Source organism: Amphiura filiformis, chromosome 7, assembly GCF_039555335.1.
Source record: "Amphiura filiformis chromosome 7, Afil_fr2py, whole genome shotgun sequence".
NCBI classification, from domain to species: Eukaryota; Metazoa; Echinodermata; class Ophiuroidea; order Amphilepidida; family Amphiuridae; genus Amphiura; species Amphiura filiformis.
In genome coordinates, this window is record NC_092634.1 from 8,160,521 (window position 1) to 8,179,351 (window position 18,831).

Here is an 18,831-nt window from a genome sequence, read left to right on the forward strand (position 1 = left end):
GCCATATTTGCAAAGACCCTCTAACACCAAAAGACAAGAAGAATCCAACCGTAGCCGATGTGTCGTATCCAAAGAAAGAATCTTTAGGACCGGCTCACCAAAAGTGCATCAAACCCGTCGATGTCAAACACGAAATCAGGTTTCTTGATAGCTTTAAGTTTTTGTCTGCCGGCTTGGGTACGCCGTGAATAATCTTTCGAAGTTTTCCGAAATCACAAAATTTTTCAAAGACGACAAAAAATTGCAACTTCTTTTGAGAAAAGGAGTATACCCTTACGATTACGTCAACTCCATCGAAAAACTTCGAGAGACCAGTCTTCCTCCCAAAGAAGCGTTTTACTCCAAGCTCATCGACGCTGAAATCTCCGACGAAGATTACCAGCACGCTCAGAATGTTTGGAATACCTTCAGAATGAAAACCATGAGGGAGTACCACGATCTGTATCTCAAGTCGGACGTTCTCCTTCTAGCCGGCGTGTTCGAAAATTTCAGAAAAACCAGTCTGGAAAATTACGAACTGGATTCTTGCTGGTATTACACGGCTCCCGGATTATCCTCTGACGCCATGCTAAAACGACGGGTGTAAAATTGGAACTTCTCACGGATTACGACATGATTTTGTTTTTTGAAAACGAAAAGAGAGGCGGGGTTTCCATGATACCTACCAGACATGCCAAAGCCAACAACAAGTACATGGGTGACGATTACGATTCGAGCAAGCCTAGCAAGTTCCTCATATACTTAGACAAAAACAACCTTTACGGAGATGCGATGAGACAACCGCTTCCGGTCGGTGATTTCAAGTGGATGTTACCGATAGAACTAGACAATTGGCGCGAAATCCCGTGCACTCTTAAAGTGGATTTGGAATATCCCGAAGAGCTGCACGACCTGCACAACGACTTTCCCCTAGCTCCGGAAAGAAAAATCGTGAACAAAGTGGAAAAACTAATTCCAAATCTGAACGACAAGGAAACGTACGTTCTTCACCACGTGGCTCTGAAGCAGTGCTTGGAGCTTGGACTCAAACTGACCAAGGTTCACAGTGGGATAAAATACCGAGAGGAAGCTTTCATGAAATCGTACATTGACAAGAATACCAGTCTTCGAACAAAAGCTGAATCGGAGTTTGAGAAGGATTTTTTCAAGTTGATGAACAACAGCGTCTTTGGAAAAACGATAGAAAACATTCGAAACAGAGTGGACATTAGTCTCGTGAACAGCCGAGCCGAAGCTCGCAAGTTATCCACAAAACCCACCTACGACCGATACACCAGCTTTGACGAAAACCTCGTAGCCGTCACATGAAGAAGACCTCGCTGTACTTCAACAAGCCGATATACCTCGGAGCGAGCATTCTGGATATCGCAAAGACGAAGATGTACGACTTTCACTACAATTACATCAAGAAAAAGTACGGAAACAAAGCGAAGCTCTGTATGACGGATACAGACTCGCTACTTTATGAAATCGAGACCGAAGATTTCTACAAGGACATCGCTCAAGACGTGGACCGCTACTTTGACACTTCCAACTACCCAGCTGATCATCCGCCGGGAATTCGACCGAAAGAACAAAAAGTTCCCGGCATGGTCAAGGACGAAGCCGGAGGAAAGCAGATAGGGGAATTCGTTGGACTGAGAGCAAAGTTGTACTCCTTCAGAATGCACGAGGGAAACGAGGAAAAGAGGTGCAAAGGCGTCAAGAAAGCGGTAGTCGAAAGAAAAATTACCTTCGACGACTACAAGCAATGTCTTACTGACAAAAACCTCAGACGAGAGAGATGAATGTGATTAGGAGCTACAAGCACGATATCTACACAGAAACCGTTAACAAAGTCGCTTTAGATGTTAACGATGACAAAAGAGTCATACTCGAAGACGGAATACACACGACGCGATTGGACACTCACGCCGTAAAACTTGAATAAGAAATTTTACTTCAAAACTCTGTCGGTGGCAACTGTGTACCCTCGGTACTATCATAAGCTCCTGTCTAACAAACGCTCTTTTTGGTGCTCCCTTCGACAAATAGTACAAAATTGGATCACCCGGTGTTCTCACGATACTATCAACCGTGTAAGTTTCCAGAGACCAAATGGGATCGGTTGCGCGTCTTCTCTCACCTCCCTCCAACTCTCCGGGAGCGTAAAGATATCTCAATCTCACGTTACCTGGAATTTCAATCTCATTTTTCAACTTCTGTGGAGCTGAAGGCATCGTTTCAATCTTTTTCTTCTTGATAGCATCAACCGGTTTCATTCCTATCAGCCGAGTCTCTTCGCTGTTCAAAGCTCTGATCACATCCGAAGCCTACCCACCCACTCGGTAGACCTCACATTTTTCTGACCACGAGCTTCCATCAGTATTTCCTGCAGTACTGATGGCCAAACAGTCTTTCAGCCAAAGTTCTGTTGAATCTTTCAACAATTGCCTGAGCTCTATGTTGACCAGGCAACCCTCTTCTGATATCGACCTTGTGCTTTTTCATCACTTCGTTCACTTTGCCCATGAATTCTCTTCCAGGATCGACCTGCAGAAGCTTCGCCACTTTAAAAACTCGAGAGTAAATTTTTCAAATGCCTTAGCCACCTCCCCAGATTCCTTCGAGCTCAGAGGCTCAGCTTCTTTGTATCTGCTTGCGACATCCACCACAGTCAACGCGTACTTGTAAAGCTTTTTTCCTTTACTCGGTCTGTCGTGAGGGAGAAACAACAAATCGGCTTGATGAACTTCATTAGGTACACTTACGTTAAATTTTGCTCTGGGAATGTACTTTGGAGGTGGTAGGTAAATTTGCCACTGAGTCTGCTTTTTCAAAAAATTTCTAGCTTTTTCTTTTGTCACTCCAGCCTCTTTCGCCAGCTTGTCTATCGCAGAAACACCCTTCCAATACCCTCTCGGACTGTAGTAAACCTTAGACATTTTAGTTTCAGCCATCTTTTATTTTTAGCCCGATTTAAAAATAAAAACAGTTTAAGAAAATCCGGCTAATAAAAAAAAGAGTTTAAGAAAATCCCGGCTAATAAAAAACAAACAAAATGGCAAAACAATCAAGCATACTCAATATTGAATTTGAACATTTGTTAGAAGAGCAAAAAGGATCCTCAATTTTGAAATGGGTTGAACTAGAAGAAGGTGGAATTTACAAAATTACCAATTTTGAGATCATGGAAACCAGGGTTGGAAAATCCGGAGTTATCACTCTCAGTGATGACACTCGAGTTTGGAGATGTTCTACCCTAAAAAAAAGGCTAGAAAACTTGGACTTGGACTTCGGTAAATCAATAGCTTTTGTTAAACCCACGGGCAAAAAAGAAAGCAAAACAACCGGGAACATGTACCACAGTTTTGACCTTGTAGTAAAAGAGTTGGAATATGATGAAGACTCAGACTAGACGTACCGTCCCAAGGTAACCAAACAAAAAAAAATCCTCTTTAGACATTCAGTCTAAAGAGGATTTTTTTATTGTTACAAAAATGAATTGTACGAGTAAATACAAGCGTTGTTTTTGCAAATTGTGTAAAAAGAAAACCCGCCTTCAAAAACAGAGCAAAAAAACAGATTTGTCTATACGGTACCGAAATTAATCGGTTGTTTAAAGAATCCGCACGAGTGGAGCAAAGAGTTCCGCCAAAATGTAAAAATTGCAACTCAGAATACATAGTAGACGATGTGTGTTATGATTGTGGTTTAGAAAATGACGTGTCTCTTAACGAGAACTCACCCCGAGTTAACATCGACCAAATTCGACAATCGATAAAGTACTGCGAAACCAAGACCTACCAGTTTGAAGAATACATCGAAATCTATCGAGGAAATGTTACGAGTACTTCTGAGATTTTGATCGACGAGTTTGTTACAAAAATGAAGTGTACGAGTAAATATAAGCGTTGTTTTTGCAAATTGTGTAAAAAGAAAACTCGCCTCCGAAAACAGAACAAAAACCGATTTGTCTATACGGTACTGAATTTAATCAGTTGTTTAAAGAACCCGCATGAAAGTGCAAAGCATACCAAAATGTGAAAATTGTAACTCAAAATACAGTGGAAATGTTACGAGTACTTCTGAGATTTTGATCGACGAGTTTGTTAAAAAAATTTAAAAAAATAAAAAATTGTTCGAGTCCCTGAGTAAAAAAGACTTGTTAAAAGTCTTGAGATCAGACCCAAAAGCCGTTCACAAGATTTACTACGAAATTACGGGCAATTTTCCCGTCGATTTTTGGCACGATCAAGCTAATTTGTTATGCGATCTTGATAATATACTGAAAATTTATCTACAAAATAAACCCAAGAGAAATAATTTCAATATTCACTACGTTCTCTTCTACCTACTCAAGCGAAGAAATTATTCCGTAACTCTCGATGATTTTCCAGAGATTAGAGGCTCAGCTCCCACCCAAATACTTTTATCCAAAGTATTTGATAGCGACTCACACCGGTTCCGAGCAATCCCAGTCCGAGCAAAGCTAATTCCCGTTCTGAATCGATTTTGTTTGATCTTCGTCGAGATACTCTCCATCATAAAGTTGTGGTTCGGGTGGAAAAGAATCCATCAAAATTCCCGTTAAATTATAATACTGTCTCATCGCGTCATCGACGTCCGAAAAGGTTCTCTCCGCGTGACCCTGTTTTTTTATGTGATCGTTGATGTAATCTATTCTTGAAAGACGCAGCTAAATTCCAAGAATCTCGGTCGTGCTGAAGTTTTTCGAGAGCGAGATCGTGTCTTTTGCGTTCTTCGAACTACTGAGAGAGTTGAACAAATAATTGCTCCCTGAAAATGCCAAAGCGTTAACCATGGCTCCACCAACCATGAATGCGAGTGACGCCATTTTCTCTTTATTTTAAAATTAAAAAATGAATGTTTTGCAGTCGCGGTTATAATTTCAGGAAGTGGTTGAAAATATCATGAATTAGCCATATAATAGTCGTACCACTCTATACAGTTCCCGGTTTCATATTTTCTATAGAATAGTCTTTTTCCTGTATGAAAAAATAAAACCATGGGCTCTTCTCTTCCGATGTATAGAGCCCATGGTTTTACGGGATGAATTTCATTCTCTACCTCGGGAATATCAGCCCAAGGAAGAGGATTTGCCTCAAGTCGGTCACCATTGGCGAGGAAGTGGATTCGGTTTTAATATCGATCTTAGTAACTTCGTAATCTTTGTTCAACTCTAGATCTTCAATTTTCAAAAGTGCCATGCTTTTATTATTAATTTTAAAAAAACCCTCTTAGCACAGATAGTGCTAAGAGGGTTTTTAATATACCTACCTTGACAGAATGTTTCCTTGGACTAAGCCATAATTTGATCCGGAAGAATTCCTTGATTCACGAGCCAAGCTCTGAGCATCGTAGCCGAAAAGACACTCAAAGTCAACTTTACAATATCCTCCACATCAAGCTGCGAGAGATTAGCCGGCTTCATTTTTAGGAACTTTTTCATAACGAACGAGTTAGCCCATATACCGAGGCTTATTGTTGTTGCGTGATACGCGCCGCTTACGATCATTTTTACGTTTGGATTAGTTTCTGCCATCTTCTTTATTGTAACTAAAAATCAAAAGGATCGACTTTTGGTTGACTGTTGACTGCTGTGGTTACAGTGGGTGGGTTTTAGTTGTATCGTTTAAGGTAGACATTCTTCCTACAGTAAAATACCCATATGCCACTATCCCTCCAACCACGGCAACCGCTCCTCCAACAAGAACTGAGCCTGACAACCAGTTTGACACGGTTGATTTTTCTAAAGGTGTACGCGACGTTTCGTCTATGGTGGACGGGTTCTCCCGTGTTGTTTCCGCTGCTTCATAGGCTTTTAATTTTGCTAATTTTTCTTTGTTTTTTAGGGCTAATGCATTTCCAGCAGCAACCCTCTTCGGATCTTTGACTTTTGCTTGACTCACTTTTGCTATAACTTTTGTCGGCTTTGCAGATGTTGTTGTTACTGTTGACATTTCCACCTTGGATAGTGGTTTGGTTTCTTGATCACTCATCTTTTATTATTAAAAAAATTTAAGCACTATCTGAGCACCATCTAAGCACTATCTGAGCACTATCTAAGCAATTTTGCTCAGATATCTAAGCACTATCTAAGCACTATCTAAGCACCATCTAAGCAAATTTGCTCAGATATCTGAGCACCATCTGAGCAAGTGCTATAAATAAAAAATCAAGAGAACCTCTTGATTTTTTTAGTTTTAGGAGTTGGGGGTCGTCCGTTGTACACTCCGTTTCTGGAGGAAGGTCAACTTTTTTAATACTGTTGCTAGTTAACAGAATAGCCTCCAACGGAGCTAGCATATGTTCAAAACTATGATACAATCCACTGGTCCATTTGTTTAAAGCTAAATCGATAAAGGGTCCTTCGTTCAGAGACTCTCCCAAAGCATCGCGATCGGTAATTACAAAATTTTTTGGAAGAAAAAGTCCAATCAAATTTATATAAGTGGTGACAAGGTACTTTTTCATCGATTTGGTCACTATCCCACCCATGTGAGCCTCGTATCTGCCGCAGAGTCTCGTCAGACTCTTTTGATCAAGCCTATCAATCTCAGCGGAGGTTATATTTTTTCCCAAATACTCTTTGCTTTTTCCTGTCTCTACTACACCGATCAACTGTTCCCGTAGTTGTTCCGTTTTGGTAAAGTCCGTGTTTACAGGTTCCTCCTGTGTAGTTGTACAGTCTACCTTAGGCAGAATATCTACCGTAGACAAAACACCCATATTCATCGCCTCGTTAACTATATCTTCAACTTCAGTCATGATTTTCTTTATTTGAATATAAAATTCATGTTAACGAGCGTTTTTTGATCTGTACTCAAATCCTCTGGGTGGACATAAAAAGATTTAATTTTGAATATTGATTTTTTCTAGTTTTTTATTTAATGCCTCCCTCTTTTCTTTGGGAACTACTTTGTTCTCTTTCATGATGGTGGTAAAATCATCTTCATCTTTACAATAGAAGGTGGACAGCCATTTGATCTGTCTTCTAATAGTTTTGGGAACTGCCACGTAAGCTTGAGTGAGCATCCAAAGAGAGCAGTTGTCGTGTCTGCCAGAACAAGCGAGTTTTGTTAAAACGCTTCTTTTTTTGTCAATTCCTTCTTCGGTTATGCTATCGTCGATCAAAAACAGAACCTGGGAGTCATCCATTTTTCCGACAATTTCCCAAAATACCTTGATCGATAATTGAAATTGATCGTCTTTGTCAGGAAACCATTCTTCCGGATCGATCATAAATACTTGGTAAGGATTATCAAAATCCACCGCCTACCTCGGTAAATCTAATTATTAACCCAGTTCGGACAGATAATCACTATGTAAGCAAAAAATCCACGATATTCGTTTTCTAATAGATTTAAAACATGCTCGGTTTTGCGGACATGGTTTCGCCGAGATTATCGCCGAAAGCGCGTGTTTTGGAAACATCTTTTATTTTTTAGTATTTCACGCTCTGCAATTTTCCGGCTTCGATATTCACCTGTGCATTCTGTGTGTAGTACAGGTAAGCGTTCAACGCGCCTGCCGTCTCGGCTTCTTTTTCGATCTCGATCTGAATACTCTGACTAGCTCCTTCAATTTTCCTACCAGATCCATACAACGTGTCATCATCCGTGGTTCTCATGTCCAACCAGAGACCATACTTGGTTGTGAGATAATCTGGTAAAATCACATCGCCAATTCCGCTTCTTTGATCGTGTGGAACGGTTCTGTGTTTTCCATCCATAAAGTGCTTTTGAATTTCTTCAAAATGGTGGTGAGGTAACATTCCGCTTGCATACAGCTGGTTTGGGTTCCGTCTAGAGTGGCTGAGACTTTTTGATTTTTGGGTTGTATAATTTCTCGGAATCTCGAGCGTAATCGGCTCCTCCATCCGCTGGGATCTACAAAAGAATCAAAATGCCTTTCATGGACTTTGCTCGTGGTGCCAGGATAATATTCCAGACGGTGTTTGATTTGTCCAGCGACTCCTTGCTGTGTCTCATAACTCTATCATACAAAACCACGCTTTTTCCATCGTACATGTTTTTGATCATCATCGCCGTCTCTTGTGAGCTTACCACATCAAACTCCAGGTGAATGTTAGAAATGGAGTAACTGGCAGCTGTGTCTGTGGAAACTATCACTTTCCCATAGTTGTTAAAAGTTAGTTCGTAAGAGAGTCTGTCTTTTAACTCGAACTGGAAAAATGGGTTGTGGGAACTCAGCATTTCAAAGTCCAACGGGATGCAGAACATGTTGCCATAATTCTTGTCCACAGCAATATCCTTGGCGTCGGCACCTTTGTCACCGGCATCTATTCTGTGCTTACGCCCTGCTCCAGATTGAATACCCTGATAGACGGAATTTGATCGCTCCTTGGTTGTTTTCCAAAGATCTTGATAGCACAGGAAAATGTCAGCATCGCTCAGGGTGTATATGCTCTGTCCTTCCAATTTGACCTCAATTTTTGACACTATCGCTCTTCCAAGATTATTTACGATTGTTCGATTAACATCTTGGTTTCCACCAGCCGCAGAATTTAAATCAACATTGAATGAAAGTCTGCTAGTTCCAGGGACTATGACATCATTTTTTCCAAGGTCTGGGAACCTCACGGTAAGGATTTCACCCTGATTGATAGTACTTGGAACGTGTGTGTTTCGAATGCTGCGTCGAATACCATTGATTCCTCGTGCATTACGGTTGTCGGTATGGGTCCAATTTGTATCCAGATTCAGTTGCCATCTTTCTTTTATTATTACAAAGTTCATTCAAAAAAAGTGTAAAATAAAAAGAAAGATCAAAATGCCAGTAGTTGAACCAGTAACAGATTTGGAAATGGAGAGGCTTGAAGATGAGTTGTATGAGTCAACGGTCGGTGATACAACAGGGGCAGTTGGTGGTACACCGGCTGAGACTGATTTTGGTGGTGGACAGATAAAAACAAAGGTTGAGGTGTACTCCCAGAGACGTAGAGGAAGCGTTGAATGGGAAGGTAGTGACCTCACTCACGATACTATCGAGGATGTGGAAAGTTTAACTCAACGACTTAATGCTCTTGGCGGTGATAAAATTCGCTCTGGAATTCCAGAACCTCCAAAAGAGTTTCTAAAAATACAAAAAGATATTAATGTAAAACTTTCCGTACCTTGGAAAGAGTATGTAAAACAAAAATTAAAACTAAGATTTGAACTCAATAAAGATAATGTTGAGAAAATAGGAGACACATTTCGGAAGGGTACAAAATGGTCAATTGAGGACGATACTATTTTTATTGAATATAAGGATAAAAAAACCAGATTGACTCATAAAGGAAAGCCGCATAAAAATTTCTAAGTATTGATTATATTAAAGAAAAATATGGTGTAGGAGGTAGTACATATGTAAGAGAAACCCTAGGTGTAAAGGATTTCATTAGCACTAAAAAAAAAACGCAACAAATAGCCAAACAGGGAGAAAGTAGTACCAGTCAAGCAATCAATACCCCCACTGGACCTTCCGCCCAGGGTGGAGCAACGTAACGGTACTAGAGCATCGAGAAATCCGTTTGCAAATTCGATTCAACAATCAGTCCAACAATCAGATGAATTGGCTGAACAGCTGGTGGATGATCCCATTGCAAGCCAAGAGGAAGTCAAGAATTTTTGGATGCTCAAGGACAACTAAAAAGCTGTCCGACGTTTACAAGCATCTTGTCAAAAGAAAGGATAAAAAAGTCACCAAACTAAAAAACTTGAAATCCAAAGGTGGTCGCTCAGTTAGTTTTAATCCCAATGATCCGGAAGGAGAACCTCTATTACCCGAAGAAGAAGAAGACGCTGAAAGAGCTAGAGAACTGGAAACAGAAATTGAGGATTTTGACAAAGCTATTGCTGACCAAGACGCCAAGGTCAGAAATTCGCTTCAACGCTTATGAAATTCTATCAAAATTTCATAGATAGCGATGGCTTTTTTGCGTGATAGAGTTAGCACATTATTTCGACGAGAGGGGTTACTATTGTATCGATTATAACCGCAGTTGGTATGACAATATCAACAATTATTGAATAGATAAATGTGGCAAACAAATCAGCAATTTCAGCCGTCACTCCTGCACCTAAGCCTGTGCCTCCAAAACCAAAGCCTCCAGGACCAGACCCGGGTCCAGGACCAAAGCCACCAGAGCCTCCAAAGCCAAAAACGTGGACGGATTGGTTCAAGGATCAACTGCAAAAGATCGCGAATCTTCTATTAAAATTAGGAGACAAAGCCTTGATAGCTCTTCCAGGAATCATCGGAGCCGTAATAAATTTCTGTCTGAAAGCAGCGGGAAGCGTCGCCGGATTTTTAGCCAATCATCTGTGGATCTTTGCTCTCGCAGTTGGAGGAATTTTGTACAAAAATGTAACAGAGGCATACGAGAAAAAGAAAAAGTAATACGACGAGCAAAAAAAAAAACAAAAAAAAAAACCCTTAGCATTTATTTTTGCTAAGGGTTATTTTTTTACTTAAGCCACCAAATTTTATTTTTTTACTTAAGCCACCACATTTTTGCCATGAGACAAGTCATCCACACAAACGTGAATGCTAGTTCAACTCTCATATTGTGAGCGGCTTTCTCTCTCTCTTCTATCAGTTTCTCCCTTTCACTTGCTTCTTCGGCTGGTGGGACATCCATCTTTTTATTTTAACAAAAATATACGATGGCTGATCCAATAACGGCTGCTCCCAAAATTAAAGAAAGCTTTTTTTCATCATGCATTAGTAGGAGGTCTTCAGTTAAGGGCGGACTTTCAACCTCCTCTACCATAAGTGAACTTTTAACCCCTTCAGCCAAAGATGGGCTTTTAACCGTTTCAAACAACGGACTTTCCTCAGGAGCACTGTCTCCAACATTCGGTCGAGAGTCGGTGTTTACGCCTGAGTTTAGCACTATCTGCATGTCATCCGTGGCGAGTTGGATGAAATTGTTGTATCCGGTTACGGATCCCACGAGGATTTCCATGTTGCTCGGGAGCAAGTAAAGTCCGTGACCCACGACAAAATCCAGTTTGCTTTGAGCGTACTGAAGAGTTCTCTGGTATCTGTCGATCGAGTCCGGAAGATCCACGACCGAGTTGATCGCATCCTCGACGCTTGCTAGAAATTGTTTCTGAGCGTCGAACGCCTTGCCGGAACGCAGGATGCCAGATCTGGCTTGAGCTTGGGATCCAAGAATTGCCCACGTGTAAGTCCTGATGGAGTCGTTGATTCTCGAAACTCCCGCACGTGTGAAACCCTCGTTCAAGTGTCTGCCACGAAACTGCCGATAGCAGCCATGGCATCTCCTTTCCGAATGGATCTGTCGGTTATATCCGGATCGTGATCGAACAGCTGTTCAATGTATAGAATCTTGTCAGTCTGATTGTCCACACCTCCGAAGCTGTCCGCGTCAAAGTGAACTTTCCAGTCCATCGACTGACTGTAGTTTCCTCCGTTGGTAAGCTTCGACCATTTTTGGTGGTCACGAATTTCCAGTCGTAACATTGTTTGTTGCAGAAGTAACTACCCATTCCGGTGGAACGATCGAACTTTTGTCTCCAGTTAGCTCTCGCGGACACTCCGAATTCGTTGCAAATTCTTTCGTAAGCGTGGGTGTCGATCCCGTTGTTCAGAGGATTGAAGGATTCCTCCGAGGGTAGTGGACAGGACATTTCCGACAGGATTCTTCTGATCTGATAATATGCGTGAAATCTGAACACGGATCGAATCATCGGATCTTTGTGACTGAGAAGTTCTTTGGACACCCGCATCCTGACGTGGCGCACCAAACCGCGAAGTTCAGCTGGTTTTGCCAAAATTGCATCTGGTTGGAGAGCCAGTCATCGTACACCTCTTTTTCCGCGACTCTCGGAAGTTTGTACTTTTGCCACAAACTGGGAAATCTTACGTAAAATTTTCCTTTTTGCTGACTTGAATTTCTTGATTCACGAGACTGAAACCGTCGCCGGTTCGAATACTCCTCGGTTCTCATTTTATTGAAAGATAAAAGAAAAATGTTTGTTACAATTACGGCACCGCAAAGGAAAACCTTATCGCCCGTTGCAAAGTATAGACAATAACGGCAAAAACTTAAAAATTGGAATCAAAAGGATCTCGGTCGAGTAGGTTGGTTCAACGTCGAAGAAGAACTCGAATGGAGGTACACTCAAGGAGGGCAGGGACCTGAAAAGCGATAAAAATAAGCCCGGGCTGTATGATTTTGACCTGCTCGCGAAAGAATTCACGAGTCAAATCGACGGTTTCAATTCAAGTCGGCGACGCGATGGAAAACTCAACATGAGAATTCACGAGCAGTATCAGATTTGGTTTCCGGACGCGTTCGAGAAATGTTCGGATTGACGACGAAGGGTGGCTAGCAGATGGTGAATACACGGGAGATCGGGCGATAGAATTTTACCTCAAGAATTCTCGTGTACCTGAATCAGCTGTCAACCACGGACAATCTCAAAAACAACGACGACGTTCTGCAGGGAGGTCAGGTTCTTGGGTCCTTCGATCTCACAAACGCCGCGTTCGGGGAATACTTCGTTTCGACCTATGAAAAGCAGAGTTTCAAAAAACTGCAAAACGGAACCATCCACGAGCTCGACTTCAACTTCAAAGTAGAATGGAAAAATTCTTCGAGAAAGCTCGATAATCACGATCAACCGCTGGATTTGGAATTTGAAATCCAATAAAATAAAAGAAAGAATGTCTATCCGGGACCAACGATCAAAAAAAATCAACGTCAATAGCTGGCGAAGATGTAGATCTTTCGCGCACGTCAAAAAAAAAACTGGGCGCGAATGACCGGAAGGATTAACATGGGAGGAAAAAAAATAACGGGGTTGATGAATCCAACCGAGCCGCAAGATGCAGCTACTATGGGTTCCGTGACCAGCCTAACCTCATGGTTAAACGACAGAAAAGTTTCAAGGATGGCGACTCGATGACCGGCGAACTCGCTATGAGCGGCAATAGAGTCACGGGTCTCGAACTCCCACGGACAACGAGGACGCTGTGACGAAAAGAGTACGTGAGACCGCAAATTGGACACGAGCACGATACCAGCTTGCATGTTTTGGGGAGATTCATGGTATGGATGAACGAAGACGGAACGCACTATGTTTCCATCCGAGCCAAAAAAAACATCGACTTGGAGAGAGACAAGTTGATCGAAATTAAAAACGGAATGAACAACACTTTCAACGCTAGGCCTATGCAAATTGGTATCACTGCTGGGTTTACTGAATTTGCGAATCCCGAAAAGATTTGACCCCATGCGACTCACTAGACCTTTAGAAATTTTCTTCAACAACCCACATTTTATTGCTCAGCCTTGGAACCTCTCTTTTTCGGTAAAATCGAGTGAACCGCAACGCCCCAGCTTAACGCTTGTTCTTTGACATTTCAGTCTAATCAGAATTTCTTCATGTACCTAAATATTACTTGGACCGACGACTCGATATCGTTCAAAGTGCTAAATAACGCTGCAAACCCTCTTTTCCACATCCGCTCAAACGGACACTACGATTATGCATCATGTTTCGATCGAGTACGTTGAAAATAAGCTTTGCTTTTGGATCAACGGGTTTCAGCAAATGTCTACAAAACTCAAGCCCTGGTAAGTCTCCTTGGAATCAACATGAATTTTGAGCAACTGGGAATAATAAAATAAAAAAAAAAAAATTTAACCAAGCAAGAAATCATACAGCATTTTGTTGAAAATCACATCTCGAATTTTACGGGAGCACGAAGTTTTGCTGGACTAACTGATAATATGCGTGAAATCTGAACACGGATCGAATCATCGGATCTTTGTGACTGAGAAGTTCTTTGGACACCCGCATCCTGACGTGGCGCACCAAACCGCGAAGTTCAGCTGGTTTTGCCAAAATTGCATCTGGTTGGAGAGCCAGTCATCGTACACCTCTGTTTCCGCGACTCTCGGAAGTTTGTACTTTTGCCACAAACTGGGAAATCTTACGTAAAATTTTCCTTTTTGCTGACTTGAATTTCTTGATTCACGAGACTGAAACCGTCGTCGGTTCGAATACTCCTCCGGTTCTCATTTTATTGAAAGATAAAAGAAAAATGTTTGTTTACAATTACCGCACCGCAAAGGAAAACCTTATCGCCCGTTGCAAAGTATAGACAATAACGGCAAAAACTTAAAAATTGGAATCAAAAGGATCTCGGTCGAGTAGGTTGGTTCAACGTCAAGAAGAACTCGAATGGAGGTACACTCAAGGAGGGCAGGGACCTGAAGAAGCGATAAAAATAAGCCCGGGCTGTATGATTTTGACCTGCTCGCGAAAAGAATTCACGAGTCAAATCGACGGTTTGAATTCGAAGTCGGCGACCGCGATGGAAAACTCAACATGAGAATTCACGAGCAGTATCAGATTTGGTTTCGGACCGCGTTCGAGAAATGTTCGGATTGGACGACGAAGGGTGGCTAGCAGATGGTGAATACACGGGAGATCGGGCGATAGAATTTTTACCTCGAAGAATTCTCGTGTACCTGAATCAGCTGTCAACCACGGACAATCTCAAAAACAACGACGACGTTCTGCAGGGAGGTCAGGTTCTTGGGTCCTTCGATCTCACAAACGCCGCGTTCGGGAAATACTTCGTTTCGACCTATGAAAAGCAGAGTTTCAAAAACTGCAAAACGGAACCATCCACGAGCTCGACTTCAACTTCAAAGTAGAATGGAAAAATTCTTCGAGAAAGCTCGATAATCACGATCAACCGCTGGATTTGGAATTTGAAATCCAATAAAATAAAAGAAAGAATGTCTATCCGGGGACCAACGATCAAAAAAAAAATCAACGTCAATAGCTGGCGAAGATGTAGATCTTTCAGAATAAGAAAAAAAAACTGGAGCGCGAATGACCGGAAGGATTAACATGGGAGGAAAAAAAAAATAACGGGGTTGATGAATCCAACCGAGCCGCAAGATGCAGCTACTATGGGTTCCGTGACCAGCCTAACCTCATGGTTAAACGACAGAAAAGTTTGAAGGATGGCGACTCGATGACCGGCGAACTCGCTATGAGCGGCAATAGAGTCACGGGTCTCGAACTCCCACGGACAACGAGGACGCTGTGACGAAAGAGTACGTAGACCGGCAAATTGGACACGAGCACGATACCAGCTTGCATGTTTTGGGGAGATTCATGGTATGGATGAGCGAAGACGGAACGCACTATGTTTCCATCCGAGCCAAAAAAACATCGACTTGGAGAGAGACAAGTTGATCGAAATTAAAAACGGAATGAACAACACTTTCAACGCTAGGCCTATGCAAATTGGTATCACTGCTGGGTTTTAATTTGCGAATCCCGAAAAGATTTGACCCCATGCGACTCACTAGACCTTTAGAAATTTTCTTCAACAACCCACATTTTATTGCTCAGCCTTGGAACCTCTCTTTTCGGTAAAATCGGGAGTGAACCCATGAACGCCCCAGCTTAACGCTTGTTCTTTGACATTTCAGTCTAATCAGAATTTCTTCATGTACCTAAATATTACTTGGACCGACGACTCGATATCGTTCAAAGTGCTAAATAACGCGCGGCAAACCCTCTTTTCCACATCCGTTCAAACGGACACTACGATTATGCATCATGTTTCGATCGAGTACGTTGAAAATAAGCTTTGCTTTTGGATCAACGGGTTTCAGCAAATGTCTACAAAACTCAAGCCCTGGTAAATCTCCTTGGAATCAACATGAATTTTGAGCAACTGGGAATACTTAGCTTATACGAAAAAAATTTAACCAAGCAAGAAATCATACAGCATTTTGTTGAAAATCACATCTCGAATTTTACGGGAGCACGAAGTTTTGCTGGACTAACTGATAATATGCGTGAAATCTGAACACGGATCGAATCATCGGATCTTTGTGACTGAGAAGTTCTTTGGACACCCCGCATCCTGACGTGGCGCACCAAACCGCGAAGTTCAGCTGGTTTTGCCAAAATTGCATCTGGTTGGAGAGCCAGTCATCGTACACCTCTTTTTCCGCGACTCTCGGAAGTTTGTACTTTTGCCACAAACTGGGAAATCTTACGTAAAATTTTCCTTTTTGCTGACTTGAATTTCTTGATTCACGAGACTGAAACCGTGCGTCGGTTGAATACTCCTCCGGTTCTCATTTTATTGAAAGATAAAAGAAAAATGTTTGTTACAATTACCGCACCGCAAAGGAAAACCTTATCGCCCGTTGCAAAGTATAGACAATAACGGCAAAAACTTAAAAATTGGAATCAAAAGGATCTCGGTCGAGTAGGTTGGTTCAACGTCGAAGAAGAACTCGAATGGAGGTACACTCAAGGAGGGCAGGGACCTGAAGAAGCGATAAAAATAAGCCCGGGCTGTATGATTTTGACCTGCTCGCGAAAGAATTCACGAGTCAAATCGACGGTTTCAATTCAAGTCGACGACCGCGATGGAAAACTCAACATGAGAATTCACGAGCAGTATCAGATTTGGTTTCGGACGCGTTCGAGAAATGTTCGGATTGGACGACGAAGGGTGGCTAGCAGATGGTGAATACAAGGGAGATAGGGCGATAGAATTTTTACCTCGAAGAATTCTCGTGTACCTGAATCAGCTGTCAACCACGGACAATCTCAAAAACAACGACGACGTTCTGCAGGGAGGTCAGGTTCTTGGGTCCTTCGATCTCACAAACGCCGCGTTCGGGGAATGCCGTTTCGACCTATGAAAAGCCGAGTTTCAAAAACTGCAAAACGGAACCATCCACGAGCTCGACTTCAACTTCAAAGTAGAATGGAAAAATTCTTCGAGAAAGCTCGATAATCACGATCAACCGCTGGATTTGGAATTTGAAATCCAATAAAATAAAAGAAAGAATGTCTATCCGGGGACCAACGATCAAAAAAAAATCAACGTCAATAGCTGGCGAAGATGTAGATCTATCCGCGTACGGCAAAAAAAAAGGAGCGCGAATGACCGGAAGGATTAACATGGGAGGAAAAAAAATAACGGGGTTGATGAATCCAACCGAGCCGCAAGATGCAGCTACTATGGGTTCCGTGACCAGCCTAACCTCATGGTTAAACGACAGAAAAGTTTTCAAGGATGGCGACTCGATGACCGGCGAACTCGCTATGAGCGGCAATAGAGTCACGGGTCTCGAACTCCCACGGACAACGAGGACGCCTGTGACGAAGAGTACGTGAGACCGCAAATTGGACACGAGCACGATACCAGCTTGCATGTTTTGGGGAGATTCATGGTATGGATGAACGAAGACGGAACGCACTATGTTTCCATCCGAGCCAAAAAAACATCGACTTGGAGAGAGACAAGTTGATCGAAATTAAAAACGGAATGAACAACACTTTCAACGCTAGGCCTATGCAAATTGGTATCACTGCTGGGTTTACGAATTTGCGAATCCCGAAAAGATTTGACCCCATGCGACTCACTAGACCTTTAGAAATTTTCTTCAACAACCCACATTTTATTGCTCAGCCTTGCATCCTCTCTTTTTCGGTAAAATCGAGTGAACTCCGCCGAACGCCCCAGCTTAACGCTTGTTCTTTGACATTTCAGTCTAATCAGAATTTCTTCATGTACCTAAATATTACTTGGACCGACGCCCGATATCGTTCAAAGTGCTAAATAACGCGCGGCAATCCCTCTTTTCCACATCCGTGCAAACGGACACTACGATTATGCATCATGTTTCGATCGAGTACGTTGAAAATAAGCTTTGCTTTTGGATCACCGGGGTTTCAGCAAATGTCTACAAAACTCAAGCCCTGGTAAGTCTCCTTGGAATCAACATGAATTTTGAGCAACTGGGAATACTTAGCTTCTAAGAAAAAAATTTAACCAAGCAAGGAATCATACAGCATTTTGTTGAAAATCACATCTCGAATTTTACGGAGCACGAAGTTTTGCTGGACTAACGTGATATAAATAAATAAGCATGAAGAAACCTAACGCACCGCCACTTTATCCCGATCTTCCTCAGGAAAGCGAAGATCGAGGAGTCGAATTCCGACTAAAAAAAATATAGAGAATCAGCCATTTATTTTTCGATAATACAGGACGTGGTCAAGAATTGGTAGTGCTCCATTCTTTGCAGAGTTTGACGATGTTTTCGGCTCACAGTTCGCTGCACACCTCATCGCGCCTTCAAAATCGGTGGCGCCAGATTCTTTGCAGAGTATGACGATATTTTTGTATCCACCGAATGCGGCACCCCTCATCGCGCCGTCAAAATCGGTGGCGCCCCACTCTATACAGAGCTTGACGATGTTTTCGCGTCCACGTAATGCAGCACACTTCATCGTGTCGTTAAATTCAAGAGCACCGGATTCTTTACAGAGTCTGACCTCGTTTCGAGGCCAATCATCGCAGCACCTATCATCCTAAGGTCAAATTCGGTGACACCAAATTCTTTACAGACTTTATCTATGTTTTTATAATCGGGTAATGAGCCCCAAAATATTTCATCATTATCATTCTTAACAGGGTAGTATAACCCGAGCTAAGTGACTCATATGAACCTAATTTTGTAATTTTAGCTAGTGTTTGTAATTCATCCATTTTGTTTTTTATTAATTGGGATTTTCTTAAACTAAAATTATTTTTTATTAATCGGAAAAAAAAAAAAATTTTTGAGGATTTTGAATTTTGAAATGCAGGGGATTTTTTCCCTGCATTTTTTTTTTTGGATAAGTTGAAATGCAGGGAATTTTTTCCGTGTAATTTGGATTGGGGTGAATTAAAAATACAAGGATATTTTTCTGTGTAATCCTGTGTTGTTGTTTTTTCTGTGCAATCCTGTGTAAATTG

At 41.9% G+C, this 18,831-nt stretch overlaps 1 protein-coding gene across 2 annotated transcripts in view; it reads left to right on the plus strand.

Moving 5' to 3' along the window:
- The window catches only part of LOC140156699 (dual specificity protein kinase TTK-like), a 75,715-nt gene that overhangs the window by 49,081 nt on the left and 7,803 nt on the right, over nucleotides 1-18,831 (plus strand). The gene's annotated exons all lie outside the window — the stretch shown is intronic.